The 21,673-nt window shown below is 33.6% G+C and overlaps 1 protein-coding gene and 1 long non-coding RNA gene across 4 annotated transcripts in view; one reads left to right on the top strand and one right to left on the bottom strand.

Moving 5' to 3' along the window:
• Positions 1-21,673, top strand: part of LOC123673051 — a 928,323-nt gene that overhangs the window by 289,213 nt on the left and 617,437 nt on the right. The gene's annotated exons all lie outside the window — the stretch shown is intronic.
• On the bottom strand, positions 6,692-8,568 carry LOC123673222. Its single transcript, XR_006746448.1, has 3 exons — positions 8,536-8,568; positions 8,304-8,380; positions 6,692-7,046 (listed from the first exon to the last, which is right to left on the bottom strand). It is a non-coding gene; the product is annotated as an uncharacterized LOC123673222 (long non-coding RNA).

The raw sequence follows: 21,673 nt of genomic DNA, 5'->3' as shown, positions 1-21,673 counted from the left end.
TTTGTTTGAATGGCGCAAATTTTGTATGACACTCATATGTTGAAAGTGGAATATTACAAAGTTTTCATATCCAGTTGATGAAATAATTCTTTTGAAGAAACATGGAAGATAATCACCCAATATTTCCATTTGAGTTGACATTTTGAATATAAATATAGCATTACTATTTCGAGCGCCTTGAAAAATTTCATTTGGAATTCTATTCTTATTTAATTTGAAAATTCATTACCTAAGGATATCGAAAAAGAACACCTGATATTTCAATGATAACATATTCGATCTAGCCGAGTCGAATGAGTTTTTTCTGGAATGGTCGTTGAATGTCTGACAAAAGAGGTGAAATAATACGGGATGACCGAGGTACTGTCAGAATTTTTTCTGTTTCATTTAATGAGTTTCTAAGTATCCATTGAATAAGAACAAGAATATTCTGTTTTCAATCGTTTTTAATTAAGGTGGGAGTCGTTTCGACTCAACATTCTCTTCATTTTATTTCGACTTTTATTTCGTATAATAAACTGTTGTGACAAGCCATTGAAAATGACTCTCCTCAATTTCTGCAATTTAGGTACGTTTTGTAATAGATAGATATTTATTCTCGAAATCGATATATACAGAGTGGCCACTTTTTAAATGGGATTGTATTGGTAACTTTTAAACCATAAGAGTTAGAAGGTCGGTCAAATGGAGAAAAAAATGCATGCATAGAAGCATTATCAAGCAGTTCAAACAAATCGAGATTATCAGGGCCGGTTATTGAGATATCATAAGAAAAATGAATTATGTCATTTTGATTTTTCTTTTTTCCCCACTTTATTTCAAACATTATCAAAAAATGTGACAGGAATTTTTTATTCGATACACAATTGTTCTCAATTTGACGTAATCAGACTTCGTATCCAACGTTTAGTGCTCTCTGGGGCACCCTCAGCCTCATTTTTTTCAATACGGACCTGTATATTTTATAAAACTTTTCGAAATAACTTTTAACGCTGAATTCAACGATATATCATACAATGTCATTCAAAGTTGATTTTCAGGTGATTTTGGCCCTTATCCAATTTTCTTTGGGACGGATCTTTAGTGAATGCAATTTATCAAAAACTGCTGTTAATAAAATAGTCAAGAGACGCGAATACAATGATTTTAAATTTGAATACCAAGCCTTGCAAAACTTAAATCGTAATGATATCAAAATAAAGTTCGATTCTGTAATTTGTTTCGACGGAACAAATGACAAATCCAACAATAGTGATTTCTCGCGAGAAGATTGAGAATGTATTGGAAGGTATTCAAGAAGACGAAATAGCAAATGTATAAGAAGTATGGGTTCCAGAACCGTTAAGTGCATTTTACAAAATGGTGGACATTTCGACCACTTACTTCATTCATTTTCATTCACTTTCGAATAATCATTCGATTTTTCTTTAATTAAATGATAATTCTCATACTCATATATCGCCGTTTCCGTACCCGTTCCCTTCATAAAACCATGTTGTTTCTATTGAAAAATCGAAAGAAGGTGAGATATATTCACATGATATAGTATATAGTTGTTACACTATTTTTAAGGACACTATCCTTCACTCGTGAAGGCAACAAAATTTAAGAAATAAATTCTGAAAAATCGATATCTATAAAAATTGAATAGCCTTCAATTCAAAAACCTTAACATGTGTTGCGTTGATTCTACTGGATACATTATTTTTCACTGTCCTTATAGTTTCGCTGTTATCAATTTTTTGAATAGTCCTTCAGAAAACAGCTGCTTCATCATGGTAATAGTACCTTATTCAAGTATTTAGTTTAGTAGATCCTTGGTTTAACAGAATGAGCTTTTGTACTTTAGAAGACCATAAACAGTACTATGCTTTTCAAGTGTTCAATTGGCGCATGAATGAACGAGTGCTCAATAATACTTGACTTCACTTCATTGATACTTTGAATTTATTATTAATCAATTACCTATTCATTTTTCAAGATTTGACTTGATAAATCAATACAGCATAGAATTCATGGATTTAAGTTCAATTTATTATGTTAATTTTTAATTCTCGTGAATAATACACCACAAATATCATCATAATTGTGTTAAATCAAAAGTATGTATAAATAGTTCATAGACTTCAAAATTCTTCACAATTACACTGAAAACTTTATAATATTCTCTAATTCGCGTACGACCTATGGTTCCATTTTACGTAAGAAATAAAGCATTCAACGCGTGAACTAATATACGATTATACTCAACACGAAGCATATGATATGAACGAATACAGTGTTGCCGAAACTACGGAAGACCAAAATACGGAGTAATGAAAAGTGATGTACCTATATATCGAGGAGGAACGATCCTCTGTAGAATGATCAAAAATATACACCTCAATATACGCGTGAGAGCGCTCTCCTAGTACAGAGCGGCAACTCTCGCAACTAAAGTATTCAAAATCGACAAAAAGCATCCATGAGCCCTCCGGCTGAAATTTTGCCAGATGGTTGTTCATGTCATAAGGAAGTAATTAACACGCGATGCGTTAGGTCCTCCGTATACGGAGGACCTATCGCAACCGGAGGAGCTATACCATGAAATCGGGCTATTAGAAGAGGACCTATCTACCGCAGGATATATATATATATATATATATATATATATATATATATATATATATATATATATATATATATATATATATATATATATATATATATATATCAACAATTTTAATTCCCAATATACAACAATAGTTATAAGTTAGATAAGGGGTGTGGGAAAATTGATAAGTGTTATAATGTCACTCTTCTTTATTTCATTTAGTCGACGTTTCGATCCCGATGGGGACCTTCTTCAGGACTCTACAATAGCAATAAAAAACAGTCAAAATAAGGCAATCACAAAACATGTAAAAATAGTACATACCGAAATACAGAGTTGTAAAGATCTTATTTGAACACAAATCAATAGCTCTCAAGAAAGCAACTAACAAGAACATCAACAACTTCAGCGAAAAAAGATCTGATACTTCGTTAGTAAAGGAGTAGAAATCAATTATAATAAGTAAATAAGGTAAACAGAATAATCATCAAAATGAGAGGTTGTCAAAAATGTTGTCAACCAGACTTGCCACAGAATACACGCACATGACAGATGAAACATAGAGTAGCATTAAATCACATTGGTCGCAGTAATTCACTCTCACTGAACTCAGAACAAATGCGATTTTTTTTTTGAAAGATTCCATGAACCGAAACCAATCCCCTCTCACAGAAATGGCCTAGAACACAGAATTCATTTTCACGTTATCCCTACGACTGCTGAACTTGTTGAAATTCTTTCTGTATGTGATCCTTCCAATTCTCTCCCACAGAACCGGTCATAATGAATCAAATAAGAATAGATGGAGCTGATATTATTTACATCCCTTCTGTAGTTCATCGAACAGGTTTGACGTTTAATATGATACATCTCTAAGAAACATCTTTTTCTTCCACTAACTTCAATTTCTAGGATTTTGGTGGAATCATAATTCATTGGATGATCTTTGTCCCGGGTATGGTCTGCTAGGGCACAAATCTTACTTGAATTCTTGATGTCGCTTTTGTGTTGAGCAATCCTTCTCTTCAGAAGCTGAGACGTCTGACCAATGTACACCTCACTGCATATTGAACAAGGAATACAATATACCACACCACTCATGTTATCAACAGTCATCCTATCTTTCACTCGACTATATAATCTGTCAATTTTAAAATAAGATTTCTGAATCAGCATAGTTTCTGTGGTCTTTAAGAGGTTAATTAATGCGTTTGTCATACCATTAATTAGGGGAATAGACAAGTAAAGAATTCTACCCGTGTTCTCAGTGTCCACAGTGGTGGATGCGCTCCTCTCTCCATTCGTTGGCCTTGTCGAAGGAGTGGTATTATAAATCAATCTGGACAATAACCTTTTTGGGTATCCATTCTCTAGCATCAACTGCATCAACAACCTCAGATTCTGCCGCCTTAGACTTGGATGGGCAACCTTTTCTATACGATTCTTCAATCCTAAAATCATGTTTACCTTTTGTCCATGTGAACGATTAGAAAAATAGTGTATGTATCTCCCTGAACTTGTTGGTTTTCGGTACCAATCCAGAATCAGCCTATTTTCCAGTGTTCGAATCACCCTTGTATCCAGGAATGGGACTCCATTCGCTGTTTCTTCCTCCAAAGTAAACTGTATACTTTCATGTTCACTGTTAAACTTGTCTAGAACGAAAGCAACCTGGTCTTTAGGTACAGCACATATTAGATCATCAACATATTTCTTGATGAAAGGAATGTGAAAAGGAATACTAACAAGAATGCGGTCCAGAAGGAAATCCATTACTAATTCAGCAATGGATGGACTGAAGTTGGAACCCATAGGGGAACCGAGCACCTGCTTGAAGAACCTACCATTAAAAAGAAAATAGTTAGAAGAAAACAGGAACTTGATGGCATGGATGAATTCTTCTTTTGGTAGACTTGTGTGGTTTCTGATAGTATCCCACTTATTCTCAACAGCTGAAACTGCCAACTCGACAGGAATGTTGGTGAAAAGAGATACAACGTCCAGGCTGATCAGGACATATTCAACAGGTAACTGGAAATCATTCACATACTGGGCAAAAGCAAAGGAATCTTCAATAAAATATCTACTTCTGGTAGAAGAAAGACATTTAGACAGGATGTCTGAAACAAAAATATATATATATATATATATATATATATAGATTTGTTTGACCGCTTATACAGACCCGAATCGATATACTCTACCGACTTTTCAGTCCAAAACTGACGTTGTCAGACCCGACTCCGGGTCTGGTAGCGTTTAACCATATATTCTTGATCAGGGACGTTCGGGGATGCCAGGGATAAAATTTCAGCCGGGTGTGAAAAATCGGTGAAACATCATAATATATACAGAAAACTTCAGGGTTCGGCCAGTGCGAGGGCGCTTATATCGAGAGTAACACGCTGTATATAATTGATATATTCGATCGACTACTCCAGACCCTAGATATGACAACGCTGTAGATTGTATATAAACTTAAACCTCACACTCCGCACTGCTTATACAAACCCGGTATATAGGACCGACGTCGATAGAAATCATTTTTTATTTGTTCTTATAGAGCTCGTAAATCGGATATTCCATTTTTCTGAAATATACATCTAAAAACCATACGATTTGAAGCTTATACAAACCCGGTACATTGAATCGACGTCATGAGAATTGGATAGTGATCCTTTCGATTATGAACCTAGCAGTCATACTTGAAGAATTTATTAAAACTAATAGTATTTTTCCATAGGTAGTCGTTGTGATAAATGCTTTCTTTTAGAGAACTTGGAATTCTGCTTAAGGGAACAGAGATACATGAAAAATTTTATGAGTGGTACAAATTTTCTTATTAACTTGAATGAAACGCATACGTGAACGTAAGAGGTTCTTTCATATACAATTTTTTTAAATCTGTCCCAAACGTAAAAATCCGAAGTTGATGGAGCTGTACTTCTCACTGGGCACGAAACAGGTTCTGTCATATGTATCCTTCGATAAGGAAGCAATTCGTTCAAAAATATACCAACGTTGAGCCTAGAGTATGCGGAACACTCATTCTATTGAAAAATGATTTCACGCCTATCAATCAACGAAACTTCCAGAAAAGAAGTTTCATATCTGTTTCCGAAAATTCTTCATAATTTTCCTGCCTATGATTGCACGAAACTAGTGAATGCGGAACTTTCTCTTGAGAAAAAAAGAAGTAAATTCGCCAGATTCGAAAATATTTCTGGCAAATCAAAAGTTGCATGCCAAACATACTATTCAACCTCAAAGCGAAATAATTATCGAATTGGGATCAACGTGGAAAATGAAGACGAAAAATGAACTAAGGTAGAAAATCTTTTAAGAATCAAAAGAACTTCAAATTGAGGGTTATCAATAAATATGACTCAAACGACCGCAAATGAGTCATACCAACTTATTCTCCACGGTTCAAGTCTTATTTGGAATCATCCTGTATAGAACTTGAGTTATTGTGTAGTGCAGCATGTTTTTCTGCTTGTTACAGGAGAGCTGCATGCGATCATTTTTCTCCAAAGACTTTGATCTTCGGATTTTGAAAAAAAAAATTATCAAGCAATTGAATTCGAATATTTGATGAGTAATTGTCGTTCGAAATCGATTCTGTCGGGCGCAGACATGATGAGTATAGAATCAAGTTTAATGATTTATGACTACCTATGATATAACTTTATTTTATATTGTTTTGTATAAACAATGAAAATATTATATAAATGAACCGAATAAAAACCATGCTTCACAATCAAAACTATGTTGGAAATGATGGCCAATCATAAAAAGAACGGTTTGAATTCAATCAATTAGGAGTGTTAAGGAAGAATACAATAGATTGGTATAGTGTTATGAGGAGATATTGAACGTTTTCTGTGAAATTCATAGGAATATCGAAACTAAAAAGAATGAATCAAAATAAAATCATTGATATAAATGTTATATCGATAACTGGAATGATCTAATTCTTAGTTACAACTAGTTGAATAAAATAAATATTCTTAGAATTTGTCTCAGAACTGAAATCATCTGGAAAAATAAGAATGTGTGAGTGAAATAGATATTGTGAGCGGGTACTTGATTGAAAAATTCATTGAAAATATAATTATAATAAAAACTGAAAATATCACATAACTGCAAGTCTGCAAATAAGGTTTAAAAATAACAAAACAAAAATAAAATGAATACTTTTCAGTCTCAAACGAATATTTTCAATCACACTCTATTTTTGCTAGTATTCTTTATATACTAGGATTTTAATTCGAACTCGGGCATCATTCTGGAATCTTGGCGAATGCATGGAAATGAATTCCATACATTCATGTTTTCTGGGAGGATTCTTATTCCTTACATGATTCTTGAAGTGTATTAGTACTTATTGCTTCTCCTCTCCTGACCTTATATGGCGTTTTACTTCTTTGAGTGATCACGTCGGTTGATGAGCCTTGAAATATAAGTATCAAATATAAGATTTCTGGGCTTTTCACGGCCATTATCTGAAACAGAACCTATATAAAACATTTAATATTCCTGCATATTGAGAAGCTGTACACTCTGTTTGTGAGGTGCGAATCAAATTTTGCCTCAGATATAAACATTAATTATTGAACTGTTCAAAATAATCATCATTCGTTTTTTATTACAATAAATATTGGAAGTCATAACACGAACATGTATTTTGTTAGATGTAAATCAGAAAAAATTCTATGAAAAATAACAATTCTGTTTCTTTCTAAACATATATAACACTAAATATAAATTATTCATCAAACTTAAAGAATCATCGAAAGTTTTACTTTCACATGGCAAATGACTTATTGAAATCTGTGGACTTCAGATAAGGGAAATTGTCCGTGGCCACCAAGATTTACTATCGTTAGATTTGTTCCTTTGGTCACATTCAAAGAGTATCATTCATCAGTTGAAAAATTTCGAAATAAATTATCCGGCACTGTTAAATTCAGAGAACTTGGTGGCCACCGAATATATCTGAAGTTCACAGATTATAATGGATAGGCTTTAGGTTGACTTGCTATGTGGAACTGATTTTTTTGATTATTTATATAGTTGGATGAGCAATTTATATTCCATGTTATCATTATGAAAAGGAAATAAAAAGCGATTTCATTTCTCATAGAAATTTTTTCGATTAACATTCAAAAACCACAAGATTGTATCACATCTATAATAACTAACAGCAATAAAAAATGATTACACAAATAGATTCTACTGAAAAAAGCTCCTGTAGAATGTTGTTGTTGCATTACTATAGTACCAATGATGAGAATGGTATGGGAACTTTTCTTTATACTCCATTTTCAACTTTCTTCGTGTAGCTTGAAAACAGATATACAGAAGGGCAGACCAAGAAACAGATGAATGGACGGACATACAGACGTACGAAAAGATAATCAGACATACGGATGGAATGTCATACATACATACAGACAAACAGGCATATGGACGGAAGGACAGACAATGAATTTGACTTATGATTTTTCATCAGGGATTCGCAACTCTATCGTTTGAGATAATTTTCGGCTTAAAATTCGAAAACGAAAACTTTCCTCGAAAAACGAGCGCGCAAGTACTATTTTTCTCATCTTTAACATTCTGTGTGATTCGAATTAGGAATGCATGTATGAGGTTCTAAGAAAAAATTAAAATTTTCTTGGTTAGGAATAACTTTCGATATACTAACACAATCTCCCAATCTATAATGATGACCCATCGATGCACATTGCTTATTTAAATGAACCTCTCTTTCAAAGTCGATACCTACAGTACATATTATCAGTTGTTTCATAATTTGTATCACTAAAATTAGTGAGGCAATAATGAGTTATTGCTTCGAACAATATCATAATCTAAAGAAATTGTCTCATGGAGTATTCATAATCTATTCTATTTAAAAATATAATAAAAATTTTTACTATGCAGTTGCTGCGCGCGGACATTGTTCCTTCACATCTCAACACAACTCATACCAATTAAACGATACCACAATAACACAAAAATTTCGAGCCCTTTTGTATATCGAATAAACAAGATCGGACCCAAATGCGAGAACGCCCCACTCTGTATATAATTGTTATGGTCAATCAACGTCTCCATTCCCTCAATGTGGTTGACCGCAGATGAAAGGCAACGATTTCAATATTAGATTTTTTATCTTATCTGTATATATAAAAAAACTAAACACTTGGCTACTTATACAAGCCCGGTAAAAACGGCCGTCGTCATGAGAAATGCTCATTTCGAATTGTCTGTACCCAGATCGAAAATGAAATATTTAAACTATTTGCATTATTTGCAGGTGATGTATGTAAGGAAGGAAAACGACTTCATGATTTGATTCTTGTTTTAAAATTAGAAGGAGTAGTTCAATTATTTTTCGAAATCAGCCTCATTTCCAAGATACATTCCGTACAGCTCTAATAGTGTGTTGGCGAGTTTATGGTTATTGATATTTGTAACTGCTCTGAATAAACATCGAATACAATTACTCTACATAATGTTCGAAATTATTTTTGTGAAGATGATATTTCAGACATATAATCAGACTTTGGAAAAGAATATCGAAAGAGTAGAGTAGAGTAAATACGTTTTTTGAAATAAATCGATGCTTACGAGTATATCTGACCACTTTCAATACAGACACACGAAATCTTAGAATATTTCATTCTATGGTGCACTAACTCATTGATATGAAATGAGAAGAAGAATTTTTTCGAATGACCAACAATTTTTCATTCTCATACGATTTTGATGGAACAAAGCGTAGATGTTGTTTGTTGTTGTGAATTAGATAAATTAATCACTTTATTTCCATATACAGTTGATACTCCTTCTAATTTTCATACAAGAATCAAATCATGAAGTCATTTTCCTTCCTTACATACATCACCTTCATAAAATGTAAATAGCTTAAATATATGATTTACGAGCTGCGTACAGAAAATTCCAAAAGAGTATTTCTCATGACGACGTCCGTATTTACTGGGCTTGTATAAGTAGCCAAGTGTTACTTTCAGGTCCATATACAGAAAAGATGAAATATCTAATATAGAAATAGTTGCCTTTTATTTTCGGCCTACCACATTGAGGGACTGGAGACGTTGATTGACCATAACAATTATATACAGAGTGGGGCGTTCTCGCATGTCGAGTTCGATCTTGATTATTCGATATAAAAAGGGCGCGAAATGTTCGTGTTATTGTAGCATCGTTTAATTGGTATAAGTCGTGTTGAGAAGTGAAGGAACAATGTCCGCGCGCAGCAACTGCATAGTAAAAATTGCGACAGAAATGGGTATTATTATTATTACATTTTTTTATAGAATAGATTCTGATTACTCCATGAGACAATTTCATTAGTTCATGATATTGTTTGAAGCAATAAGTTATCATTTTCTCACTAATTTTAGTGATACAAATTATGAATCAACTGAAATCTATTCTGCAGGTATCGACATTGAAAGAAAGGTTCATTGAAATAAGCAATGTGCACCGATGATCTAATATTGAAATCGTTGCCTTTCATCTGCGGTCAACCACATTGAGGGAATGGAGACGTTGATTGACCATAACAATGATATACAGAGTGGGGCGTTCTCCTATTTGGGTCCGATCTTGTTTATTCGATATACAAAAGGGCTCGAAATTTTCGTGTTATTGTGGTATCGTTTAATTGGTATGAGTTGTGTTGAGATATGAAGGAACAATGTCAGCGCGCAGCAACTGCATAGTAAAAATTGCGACAGGTATTATTATTATATTTTTAAATAGAATAGATTATGAATACTCCATGAGACAATTTCTTTAGATTATGATATTGTTCGAAGCAATAACTCATTATTGCCTCACTAATTTTAGTGATACAAATTATGAAACAACTGATAATCTGTTCTGTAGGTATCGACTTTGAAAGAGAGGTTCATTTAAATAAGCAATGTGCATCGATGGGTCATCATCACAGATTGGAAGATAGTGTTAATATATTTAAAGTTATTCCTAGCCAAGAGTATTTTAATTTTTCCCTAGGACCCCATACATGCATTTCTAATTCGAATTACACAGAATGTTAAAGATGAGAAAAATAGTTCTTGCGCGCTCGTTTTTCGAGGAAAGTTTTCGTTTTCGCATAATAAGCCGAAAATTATCTGAAACAATAGAGTTTCGACTCCCGGATGAAAAATCATAGGTCAAATTCTTTGTCTGTCCTTCCGTCTGTATGCCTATTTGTCTGTATGTATGTCATTCCATCCGTATGTCTGTTAACATGATATATAAATTGCTCATCAAACTATATAAAAAGCCTCTCAATTTATTATTGCCAGGTATTTTCTTTTAAAAATTTTTCAACTGATGAATGGTGCTCTTCAAATGTGATCAAAGGGACAAATCTAACGATGTTAAATTCATAGATCTTGGTGCCCACCGACAATTCACATTATCTGAAGTCCACAGATTTTAATATGATATTTGACATGTGAAAGTAAAACTTTCGATAATTTTTGAAGTTTGATGAATAATTAATATTAAGTGTTTTATATGTTTCAGACGGAAAAAAATCAATTAGCATAGAAACACGATTGTATTATGATTTCAAAACTTAATTGCAACGAAAAATAAATGGTGACTATTTTGAGCAGTTCAATAGTTAATTTCTGTTTTATATCTGAGGCCAAATATGATTTGTTCCTCACAAACAGAGTGTACCGGGTGGGCAAATTTCGATGTTTTAGCACTACAACTTTTGAACCTGAGGTGATAGACAAAATCTGATACCCTATACTCGGTCTCTTTTTCTGAGAAAATAGCAAGAGTTGTATTCATTTTTGGCCACCTGCTTTTATTTTCGAGTTATAAACAAAAATTGGAAAAATGGCGATATCGAAAAACTTTTATATTTCCGCTAATACTGATGCTAGAGCTCCGAAATTAAAACATTATACAGGCACTTTTTTACGTAGAATCCAGTTATGTTTTTTTAAAGGGGAACACTAAATTTCTGTGTCATTTCTTGAAAGCTTAATTTTTCCTGATTTCAAAAATATATAACATTGTGTGGTTTGAATCAAAATAAATAATTTTGGGTCGAAGCTTCGTAATTAATGACCCTTTTGAAAAAACAAGACCGCTACTGGATTTTACGTGAAAAAGTGCCTCGATAATGTTTCAATTTCAGAGCTCTATCTTCAGTATTTCCCCAATTTTCGCTTATAACTCGAAAACAAAAGAAGGTGGCCAAAAATTAATACTACTCTTGTTACTTTCTCAGAAAAAGAGACCGAGAATCGGTATGAGATTTTGTCTATGTCTAATGGTTTAAAAGTTGTAGTGCTAAAACATCGAAATTTGCCCACCCTGTACACCTATTGAAGTAGGCAGGAATATTAAATGTTTTATATAGGTTCTGTTTGAGATAATGGCAGTGAAAGCCCAGAATGTTTCAAAAAAATCTAATATTTGATACTTATATTCCAAGGTTCTTCAACTGACGTCGTCACTTAAAGTGAAGAAGTAAAACAGAAACGTCATATATGGCCAGGAGAGGAGAAGAATTTAGTACTTCAAACACTTTGAAAATCATGTAAGGAATAAGAAGCCTCCCAGAAAACATAAATGTATGGAATTCATTTCCACGCATTCACCAAGTTTCCAGAATGATGACTAAGTTAGAACTTAAATCCTAGTATATATAGAATTCCAGCAAAATAGATTGTTAATAAAAATATTTCATTGAGACTGAAATATTAATTATATTTTCAATGAGTTTTTTAATCAAGTACCCGATCACAATATCTATTTCACTCACATATTCTAATTTTTCCAGATGATTTCAGTTCTGAGACAAATTCTAAGAATGTTTATCGTATTCAATTTAGTTGTAACTAAGAAGTATTAGTATTAAACTTATTATAAATTAACAAAATTATAATATCTATTTTGCCATCCTTGATGTTTTCTCGCTATAATGGTCGATCAAATACAACTCATCTCACAAAAGTTTCGCTGTGCTCTCATCAAACACAAGAACTCATAACCAAAATTTCAGATAACTTATTTCATCACCTAACTCCAGATTCAGACATAATATAATCGTGATTGGCGGATATATTGTAAGATATCGATATTTTTTACAATCGTTTGAGATCATTTCTACTCGATATTCGAAAATTACGGACATTCTAACAAATTTTCATTCATTCAAAGTAACAGTTGATATTATTCAATAAACATATTTCATGAAATAGCTGAACCATGCGAAAAATGCAATATTATCTTGATTTGTTCAGTTCTCAACGCCACTTATACAATTATAACAAAATGGTATATCGAATAGACGCGATAAGACCCTGTGATCTGACAACACCGCTGGGATTGACAAGGTGGGCTGTACATGTCAGTCGAGTATATGTGGGAATGAAAAGTCGGCGGAACGTGACGGGTCTCAAAAAGAGAACAGAATATATAACTTTCTTGAATGAAAAAAAAATTTTCCCCTCTATGGATGCCTAAGGAGTTATATTTTCAAACAGCTGATTTTTCACATATACACTCCAAGAAAACACTCGGATCACATGGGTCTGAGGTAGCCTGCCAAGTATAACGGGACTGAATACGTCTGTTGGATATATATATATATATATATATATATATATATATATATATATATATATATATATATATAGACTAGACAAGCTTTCGGAACTGATTGGTTCCTTCCTCAGGGTTACTACAATTTCAACAATTAAAATTAAAATTACATATACAAAAAGAACTATCACAAATCTTTAAAAACAGTCACTTACAGAATTTGAGGTTATCTCCTTAATAAGTTAAAATTCATCAATTAACGCAAATTTTCAAGTAAATTAGTCTCAAATACTCTATCAGTTGGATTAATCTTTCTTTGTCAATTGGATGTGAAGTATAAAAAGTGTGTCTAACCTAACTTGATTATTTTCTTTGGTACATATCACAGAATCGCGTCGCGTCAACTTTGGTTTACTTTTTCTTCTTATTTTTATTCGTCTAGTGGTCCATCATAGAATCGTTCCCGGTTTGGATATGTTAACAGAAACGTGTAAACATTGCTTAATCTTTGTACGTCGGTTTTTTTATTTATTGAATTTTCTTGATTTCTTATGTTGATCATTTCTTGTATCAGTCTTTTATTATATTTACCTTCCGTACATAATACTTCTGTATTTTCAAAATCAATTTTGTGATCCTTTTTCATTGAGTGTACAGCTAAAGCACATCGTGGGTTCATTGTCCGGATATCACTCTTATGTAACGTTAATCGACTCTTTAACCATTGAGATGTCTGTCCCACATAGGTGCCATCACATTCGAAACATTTAATTTTATACACTACATTAGATTTCAGTGGGTTTGGTGTTTTATCTTTCAATTTACTGTATAACATCTTGATAGTTTTCGTGTTGTATGTACTTATTTTTACTTTTTCATCTTTAAAACAATTCTTAATTTTGCTGGTTAGATTTCCTATGTTGGGAAGGCTGCTACATTTTATTACAGGATCATCTTGAACTATATTTTCAATTTGTTCAGGTTTTTGTCGAGGTTCTGTTATGGAGACTCTGTCAGTTTCATACATTAGTTTGTCGAGCATTTGTTTTGGATAGGAATTTCGCCGAAAGATCTCATGTAATTTCTTTATGTTCGCATCCACCATATCTGGATGGCAGATTCTTTGTATCCTGTTTTTCATTTCTTTGATACAATTTATTTTCATGTTTATCGGATGTTCTGATTTGAAATGTATGAATTTGTTTGAATTTGTTTCTTTTTGATACCAGTCTAGTTTAATTATGTTATTTATTCTGCAAACCTTTGTATCCAGGAATGGAACAGAATTATTTTCATCTTCTCTTTCACTTGTAAATTGGATGTTCAAGTATATAAATATATATATATATATATGGATGCAGAAGGCGGTGATCTTGGGGACAGTTGGTATCATACGACAGATAATATTTCCCCATTGACAACTGAAATTATTCTTGGCCTTCCGACCCGAATAATCACAATTGAACTACCACGCTAGTGTGAATTGAAAAAAACAATAAATATATATATATATATATATATATATATATATTTTTTTTTTTTTTTTTCCTTCTCACTGTATATATTCCTTCTCACCATATATATATATATATATATATATATATATATATATATATATATATATATATATATATATATATATATATATATATATATATATATATATATATATATATATATATATATATATATATATATATATATATATATATATATATATATATATATATATATATATATATATATATATATATATATATATATATAGAGATATATATATATATATATATATATAGAGATATATATATATATATATATATATATATATATATATATATATATATATATATATATATATAGAGATATATATATATATATATATATAGAGATCATACAACACGTTAACACGTATGTAGAAGTGGCTCCTCAAAATATAAGATTTTTCTGTAAGAATATTTGTGTTTCTAGTGTTTCTACTATTAGTTTTCTTGTGTACTAATATTATACATCCAAGGTAGGAAATTTCCACTTAAAAAGCACTTTACCTGTGGTTTATTTTTTTATTTTCTTTTATTTTGCTTTGGAATTTCATCTTTGTTTACAATAGTACGCACTTCGGTTGCGTCGATCACCCCTCCATTCCCACCTGTCCTGTGCGCTGTACGTTGATTGCCGCTATCTGACAGTCTGACTTCTTTCAGTATTTCATATATCTTTGATTGTGACGTGTGGCGTTTGAATGCAGGATCCTTTCCGCGTGGTTACGTGATTTTATGATTCCAATCACTGTACTGCAGATTGCGTCCTTTCACCAATTCTTGTTCCTTACCTTTGTTGCTTACCTTCTCTCTTCCGTGGCCTACCCTGTCTGTATTTAAGCCTCTCTTATCGGCCCAAGAGAGTGAAATTCTGTGATTTCCTATTCTATTCCTGCTACAAAAATCTGCCCTGTATACTTTGTTCAGAACAAATTTCCTCTACGTTTTGGGATGGAGGGTAGATCTCTTCATGGTAAATCATCCTCCTCGTCGGCGCAGGTCGATTCTCAACAATTAAAGTCGGCTTCTCTGAGCTCAGATCAGTTTGCTTTACTCATGAGAAAACTGAATGAGATATCTACTGATATTTCCATAATTAAAGCTAACCAACAAATCCTTCAGTCAGATCTTTCTGAGTGTAAATCCATACTCGAGAAGCACTCGTCTGAAATACTTCGTCACAACGATACTTTGGCCACCCATTCTCAAACCATTGATCAGCATGGTTTGGATATTGCCACTTGCTCCTCCAGGATTGATCTCTTGACTCAAAGCCACAGGTCCCTCAAAGATGTTGTAGATTCTACTAATCAAAGGCTATCAAGATTTGAAAAGTCTGAGCTCTCCACTAGTACCTGTCCTAATCCAAGCATGCAACCATCCGAACTGCTTGATCGTCTTCGGAGATCCCACAATGTTTTGATCCGTGGTGTACCCGAGACGAATTTCAATGATGATTCCTCTGTTGTTTCGAGGATTCTTGATTGTGTAGCTCCTGATGCAAACTCGCACCGAATCTCAGTTGCAAGAATTGGCGCCCCTTCTACCGATCGTCCAAGGATTTTAAAAGCTTCATTCACTAACCCAATGATTGCTACTACGATCCTGAAGAATAAGACAATGATTAAAAATAAACCTGATTGCCGAAATTGCAGCATCTCGGACGACAAGACACCTATGCAAATCAAGGAACTTAACGAGTTACGTGAACAGCTCAAGCGCAGAATAAATGCAGGAGAATCTAATATTAACATAAAATATCTATCTGGTACTCCTGTTATCACTGATATATCAGATACCAAACAGCTAAAAAACTAAATTAGCCTGCTGAATCCTGGCTTCACCCGTGAATCCCGAGGTACGACAGCACATCTACAATTGGTCACGAATTCCTTCTCGCTCCAGTCTTCAACACCTTGGCATTCAAGTGAAAATGTGTAATTTTATTGTGTTATTGTTTTTTTTCTCCAGATAATCTTTGTTATTTTTCGCTTTTCAAGCACTTTACCTTGTTCTCCTCTTTAAAAAAATATTTTTTCTGTGAGTTTATAGGCATTGCCTAAACTTTAATCGATGTTTAATAATAATAATAATAATAATATATATATATATATATATATATATATATATATATATATATATATATATATATATATATAGTTATAAGTTAGATTAGGGGTGTGGGAAAATTGATAAGTGTCATAATGTCACTCTTCTTTATTTCATTTAGTCGACGTTTCGATCCCGATGGGGACCTTCTTCAGGACTCTACAATAGCAATAGAAAATAGTCAAAATAAGGCAATCACAAAACATGTAAAAATAGTACATACCGAAATACAGAGTTGTAAAGATCTTATTTGAACACAAATCAATAGCTCTCAAGAAAGCAACTAACAAGAACATCAACAACTTCAGCGAAAAAAGATCTGATACTTTGTTAGTAAAGGAGTAGAAATCAATTATAATAAGTAAATAAGGTAAACAGAATAATCAACAAAATGAGAGGTTGTCAAAAATGTTGTCAACCAGACTTGCCACAGAATACACGCACATGACAGATGAAACATAGAGTAGCATTAAATCACATTGGTCGCAGTAATTCACTCTCACCGAACTCAGATCAAATGCGATTTTTTGAAAGATTCCATGAACCGAAACCAATCCCCTCTCACCGAAATGGCCCTTTAAAATTGACAGATTATACAGTCGAGTGAAAGATAGGATGACTGTTGATAACATGAGTGGTGTGGTATATTGTATTCCTTGTTCAATATGCAGTGAGGTGTACATTGGTCAGACGTCTCAGCTTCTGAAGAGAAGGATTGCTCAACACAAATGCGACATCAAGAATTCAAGTAAGATTTGTGCCCTAGCAGACCATACCCGGGACAGAGATCATCCAATGAATTATGATTCCACCAAAATCCTAGAAATTGAAGTTAGTGGAAGAAAAAGATGTTTCTCAGAAATGTATCATATTAAACGCCAAACCTGTTCGATGAACTACAGAAGGGATGTAAATAATATCAGCTCCATCTATTCTTATTTGATTCATTATGACCAGTTCGGTGGGAGAGAATTGGATGGATCACATACAGAAAGAATTTCAACAAGTTCAGCAGTCGTAGGGATAACGTGAAAATGAATTCTGTGTTCTAGGCCATTTCTGTGAGAGGGGATGTGTTTCGGTTCATGGAATCTTTCAAAAAATCGCATTTGTTCTGAGTTCGGTGAGAGTGAATTACTGCGACCAATGTGATTTAATGCTACTCTATGTTTCATCTGTCATGTGCGTGTATTCTGTGGCAAGTCTGGTTGACAACATTTTTGACAACCTCTCATTTTGTTGATTATTCTGTTTACCTTATTTACTTATTATAATTGATTTCTATTCCTTTACTAACGAAGTATCAGATCTTTTTTCGCTGAAGTTGTTGATGTTCTTGTTAGTTGCTTTCTTGAGAGCTATTGATTTGTGTTCAAATAAGATCTTTACAACTCTGTATTTCGGTATGTACTATTTTTACATGTTTTGTGATTGCCTTATTTTGACTATTTTCTATTGCTATTGTAGAGTCCTGAAGAAGGTCCCCATCGGGATCGAAACGTCGACTAAATGAAATAAAGAAGAGTGACATTATAACACTTATCAATTTTCCCACACCCCTTATCTAACTTATAACTATTGTTGTAAATTGGGAATTAAAATTGTTGATATTTAAGCATGGGGTTTTATGCAGAAGTGAGAAACAACTATGGAAGAGTAGCATATGAAGCGTTGAAGTCATGGTCGTCATACAATATAAAACTGGCATCTTATAGAAACCGAAGAGTGTTCCTTTTGGAATGCAAAAGACAGGGTTTACTTCCCAAACATATTTCCAACAATATCAATTATTTGTTCAGCTCAGCAAGTGATTCAGGTTCGTCCAGACAGGTTCAGGCTATGTTGGAGAAATCAAGACGTCTCGTTCTTCAATTTGAGATCACTGTGACTGTGACCAGGATAGGAAGAATGGAGTGTGATTCTTCCAGGTTGTGGCAGATCTTGGAGGGGTTGCTTCCACCAGAGATGCTAAGTCGTTTTGAAACTTACCAGTCCAGAAGGTACAGAAGAGAATTTGCTGCTATCAGGGAGAGAAATCTGATGAAGGTGAGAGCTCTATCGGATGAACTTCTAAAGAGAGTAGAACCACAGGAAAAGTGGATTAAGAATGTTAGTTATGTTATTGTACCAGATAGAATATTGAAAATTCTAGCACTGGGCCCCAAATTCGGCATTGATATTCCTTTAAGGGAGGTTTCCATGTCGAGGCTGTTGTCAGATGTAGAGGGCATTATTGATCTTAATGATAGACTGTCAGATGAGGGAAAGAACATCAAACGTTCCCAAGCTGTTAATATTATCACAAACTACATGAAACCTGGAAAAAGGACTAATAATGTTTTCCAGAGAGAATTTTACCACTGTAAGAGATACCTAAGTGAACATCAAGAATTGCTTGTGTTACGCGCTGATAAAGGCGATGTTACGGTTTTGATAGATAAGGATCAGTATATAGAGCTCTCCAACAAAATTTTACTTAATGAACAATATTACCAACTTCTTACTAACAGAGATCCAACCGTTACAATACAAGGTAAATGTAATGCATTGATTAAACGATGGGTCAGTAAGGGCCACATAACACAAATACAAGGTAAATCACTGTACATTTACAATTCAGTTCCAGCTAGATTCTACGGTTTACCAAAAATCCACAAACCCATTCTTGCCTTGAGACCAATAATATCATCAGTTAACACCCCCACATCCAAACTGTCAGTTTTTGTTTCAGACATCCTGTCTAAATATCTTTCTTCTACCAGAAGTAGATATTTTATTGAAGATTCCTTTGCTTTTGCCCAGTATGTGAATGATTTCCAGTTACCTGTTGATTATGTCCTGATCAGCCTGGACGTTGTATCTCTTTTCACCAACATTCCTGTCGAGTTGGCAGTTTCAGCTGTTGAGAACAAGTGGGATACTATCAGAAACCACACAAGTCTACCAAAAGAAGAATTCATCCATGCCATCAAGTTCCTGTTTTCTTCAAACTATTTTCTTTTTAATGGTAGGTTCTTCAAGCAGGTGCTCGGTTCCCCTATGGGTTCCAACTTCAGTCCATCCATTGCTGAATTAGTAATGGATTTCCTTCTGGACGGCATTCTTGTTAGTATTCCTTTTCACATTCCTTTCATCAAGAAATATGTTGATGACCTAATATGTGCTGTACCTAAAGACCAGGTTGCTTTCGTTCTAGACAGGTTTAACAGTGAACATGAAAGTATACAGTTTACTTTGGAGGAAGAAACAGCGAATGGAGTCCCATTCCTGGATACAAGGGTGATTCGAACACTGGAAAATAGGCTGATTCTGGATTGGTACCGAAAACCAACAAGTTCAGGGAGATATATACACTATTTTTCTAATGATTCACATGGACAAAAGGTAAACATGATTTTAGGATTGAAGAATCGCAAAGAAAAGGTTGCACATCCAAGTCTAAGGCGGCAGAATCTGAGGTTGTTGGTACCGTTGATGCTAGAGAATGGATACCCAAAAAGGTTATTGTCCAGATTGATTTATAATACCACTCCTTCGACATGGCCAACGAATGGAGAGAGGAGCGCATCCACCACTGTGGACACTGAGAACACGGGTAGAATTCTTTACTTGTCTATTACCCTAATTAATGGTATGACAAACGCATTACGAATTATCAGATCTTTTTTCGCTGAAGTTGTTGATGTTCTTGTTAGTTGCTTTCTTGAGAGCTATTGATTTGTGTTCAAATAAGAGTTTTACAACTCTGTATTTCGGTATGTACTATTTTTACATGTTTTGTGATTGCCTTATTTTGACTATTGTCTATTGCTATTGTAGAGTCCTGAAGAAGGTCCCCATCGGGATCGAAACGTCGACTAAATGAAATAAAGAAGAGTGACATTATAACACTTATAAATTTTCCCACACCCCTTATCTAACTTATAACTATTGTTGTATATTGGGAATTAAATCTGTTGATATGCAGGGTGAGTCTTTGACTTGTACATATATTTTAACCGAAGGTTCTTGAGGTAAAAAGAAACACTTTTTTCATTTACCATTTTTTCCGATTCGGCCCTGTTAAAAAGATATAGCCATTTTAAATTTTCAAAATGAGCTAATTCACCCCTGAAAACCGGAACACTGAAGTTTTCTCAAGCATAAGATATACCTCTTGAACCTTGGAAATAAGCTACTAAATTAGAAAAACCATCATAAACTCACGTTTAACATTCCATTTGTTGAACAAAGTAGTGTTTATAATCAAATAAATGAGTTATTCCAATTTCGTTGACGCTAAATATTAAATATTCTTCTCTTGATTTCTATTTCATTTTCGATAATTATAACGAATTGAGCTCGCTACCACCCATATTAGCTCTGATACTCATATCCATTCATTCATTATATTTCATTTATATTATATCGTTCCCAGCAAACACGTTACATCACTTGGCAGTTTCGCGAAGTCTCAAATTGCACATTGACAGATATCTTCATTGCGATTACGCATACTTGTTCTAAACATATTTATTTTGCGACATTGCTTTGTTAACAACAATTCGAAGATGCAGTGATAATAATTTGAGGATATTAATAAATAACCACAATGCCATCCTCATAGAAAGTAGTAAATTAGTAGTTAAAAAGTTTACCATCGAGCGACTTCGCAACGAAGTCTTTTTGAGAACTACACAATGTTAACATGAATTGGATGATATTTCAAATCCTTTTTGAGTGGGTCACTTTATGTTCCCAATGTGGCTGTTTATTCTGGTGAATGTAATAGTAATACTTTGCAAATTATTATTTTCAATCTGTGGCACTGAAATATCCAGCC

This window comes from Harmonia axyridis, chromosome 1 (genome assembly GCF_914767665.1).
Source record: "Harmonia axyridis chromosome 1, icHarAxyr1.1, whole genome shotgun sequence".
NCBI lineage: Eukaryota > Metazoa > Arthropoda > Insecta > Coleoptera > Coccinellidae > Harmonia > Harmonia axyridis.
This window is presented reverse-complemented; position numbering and strand designations above follow the sequence as displayed.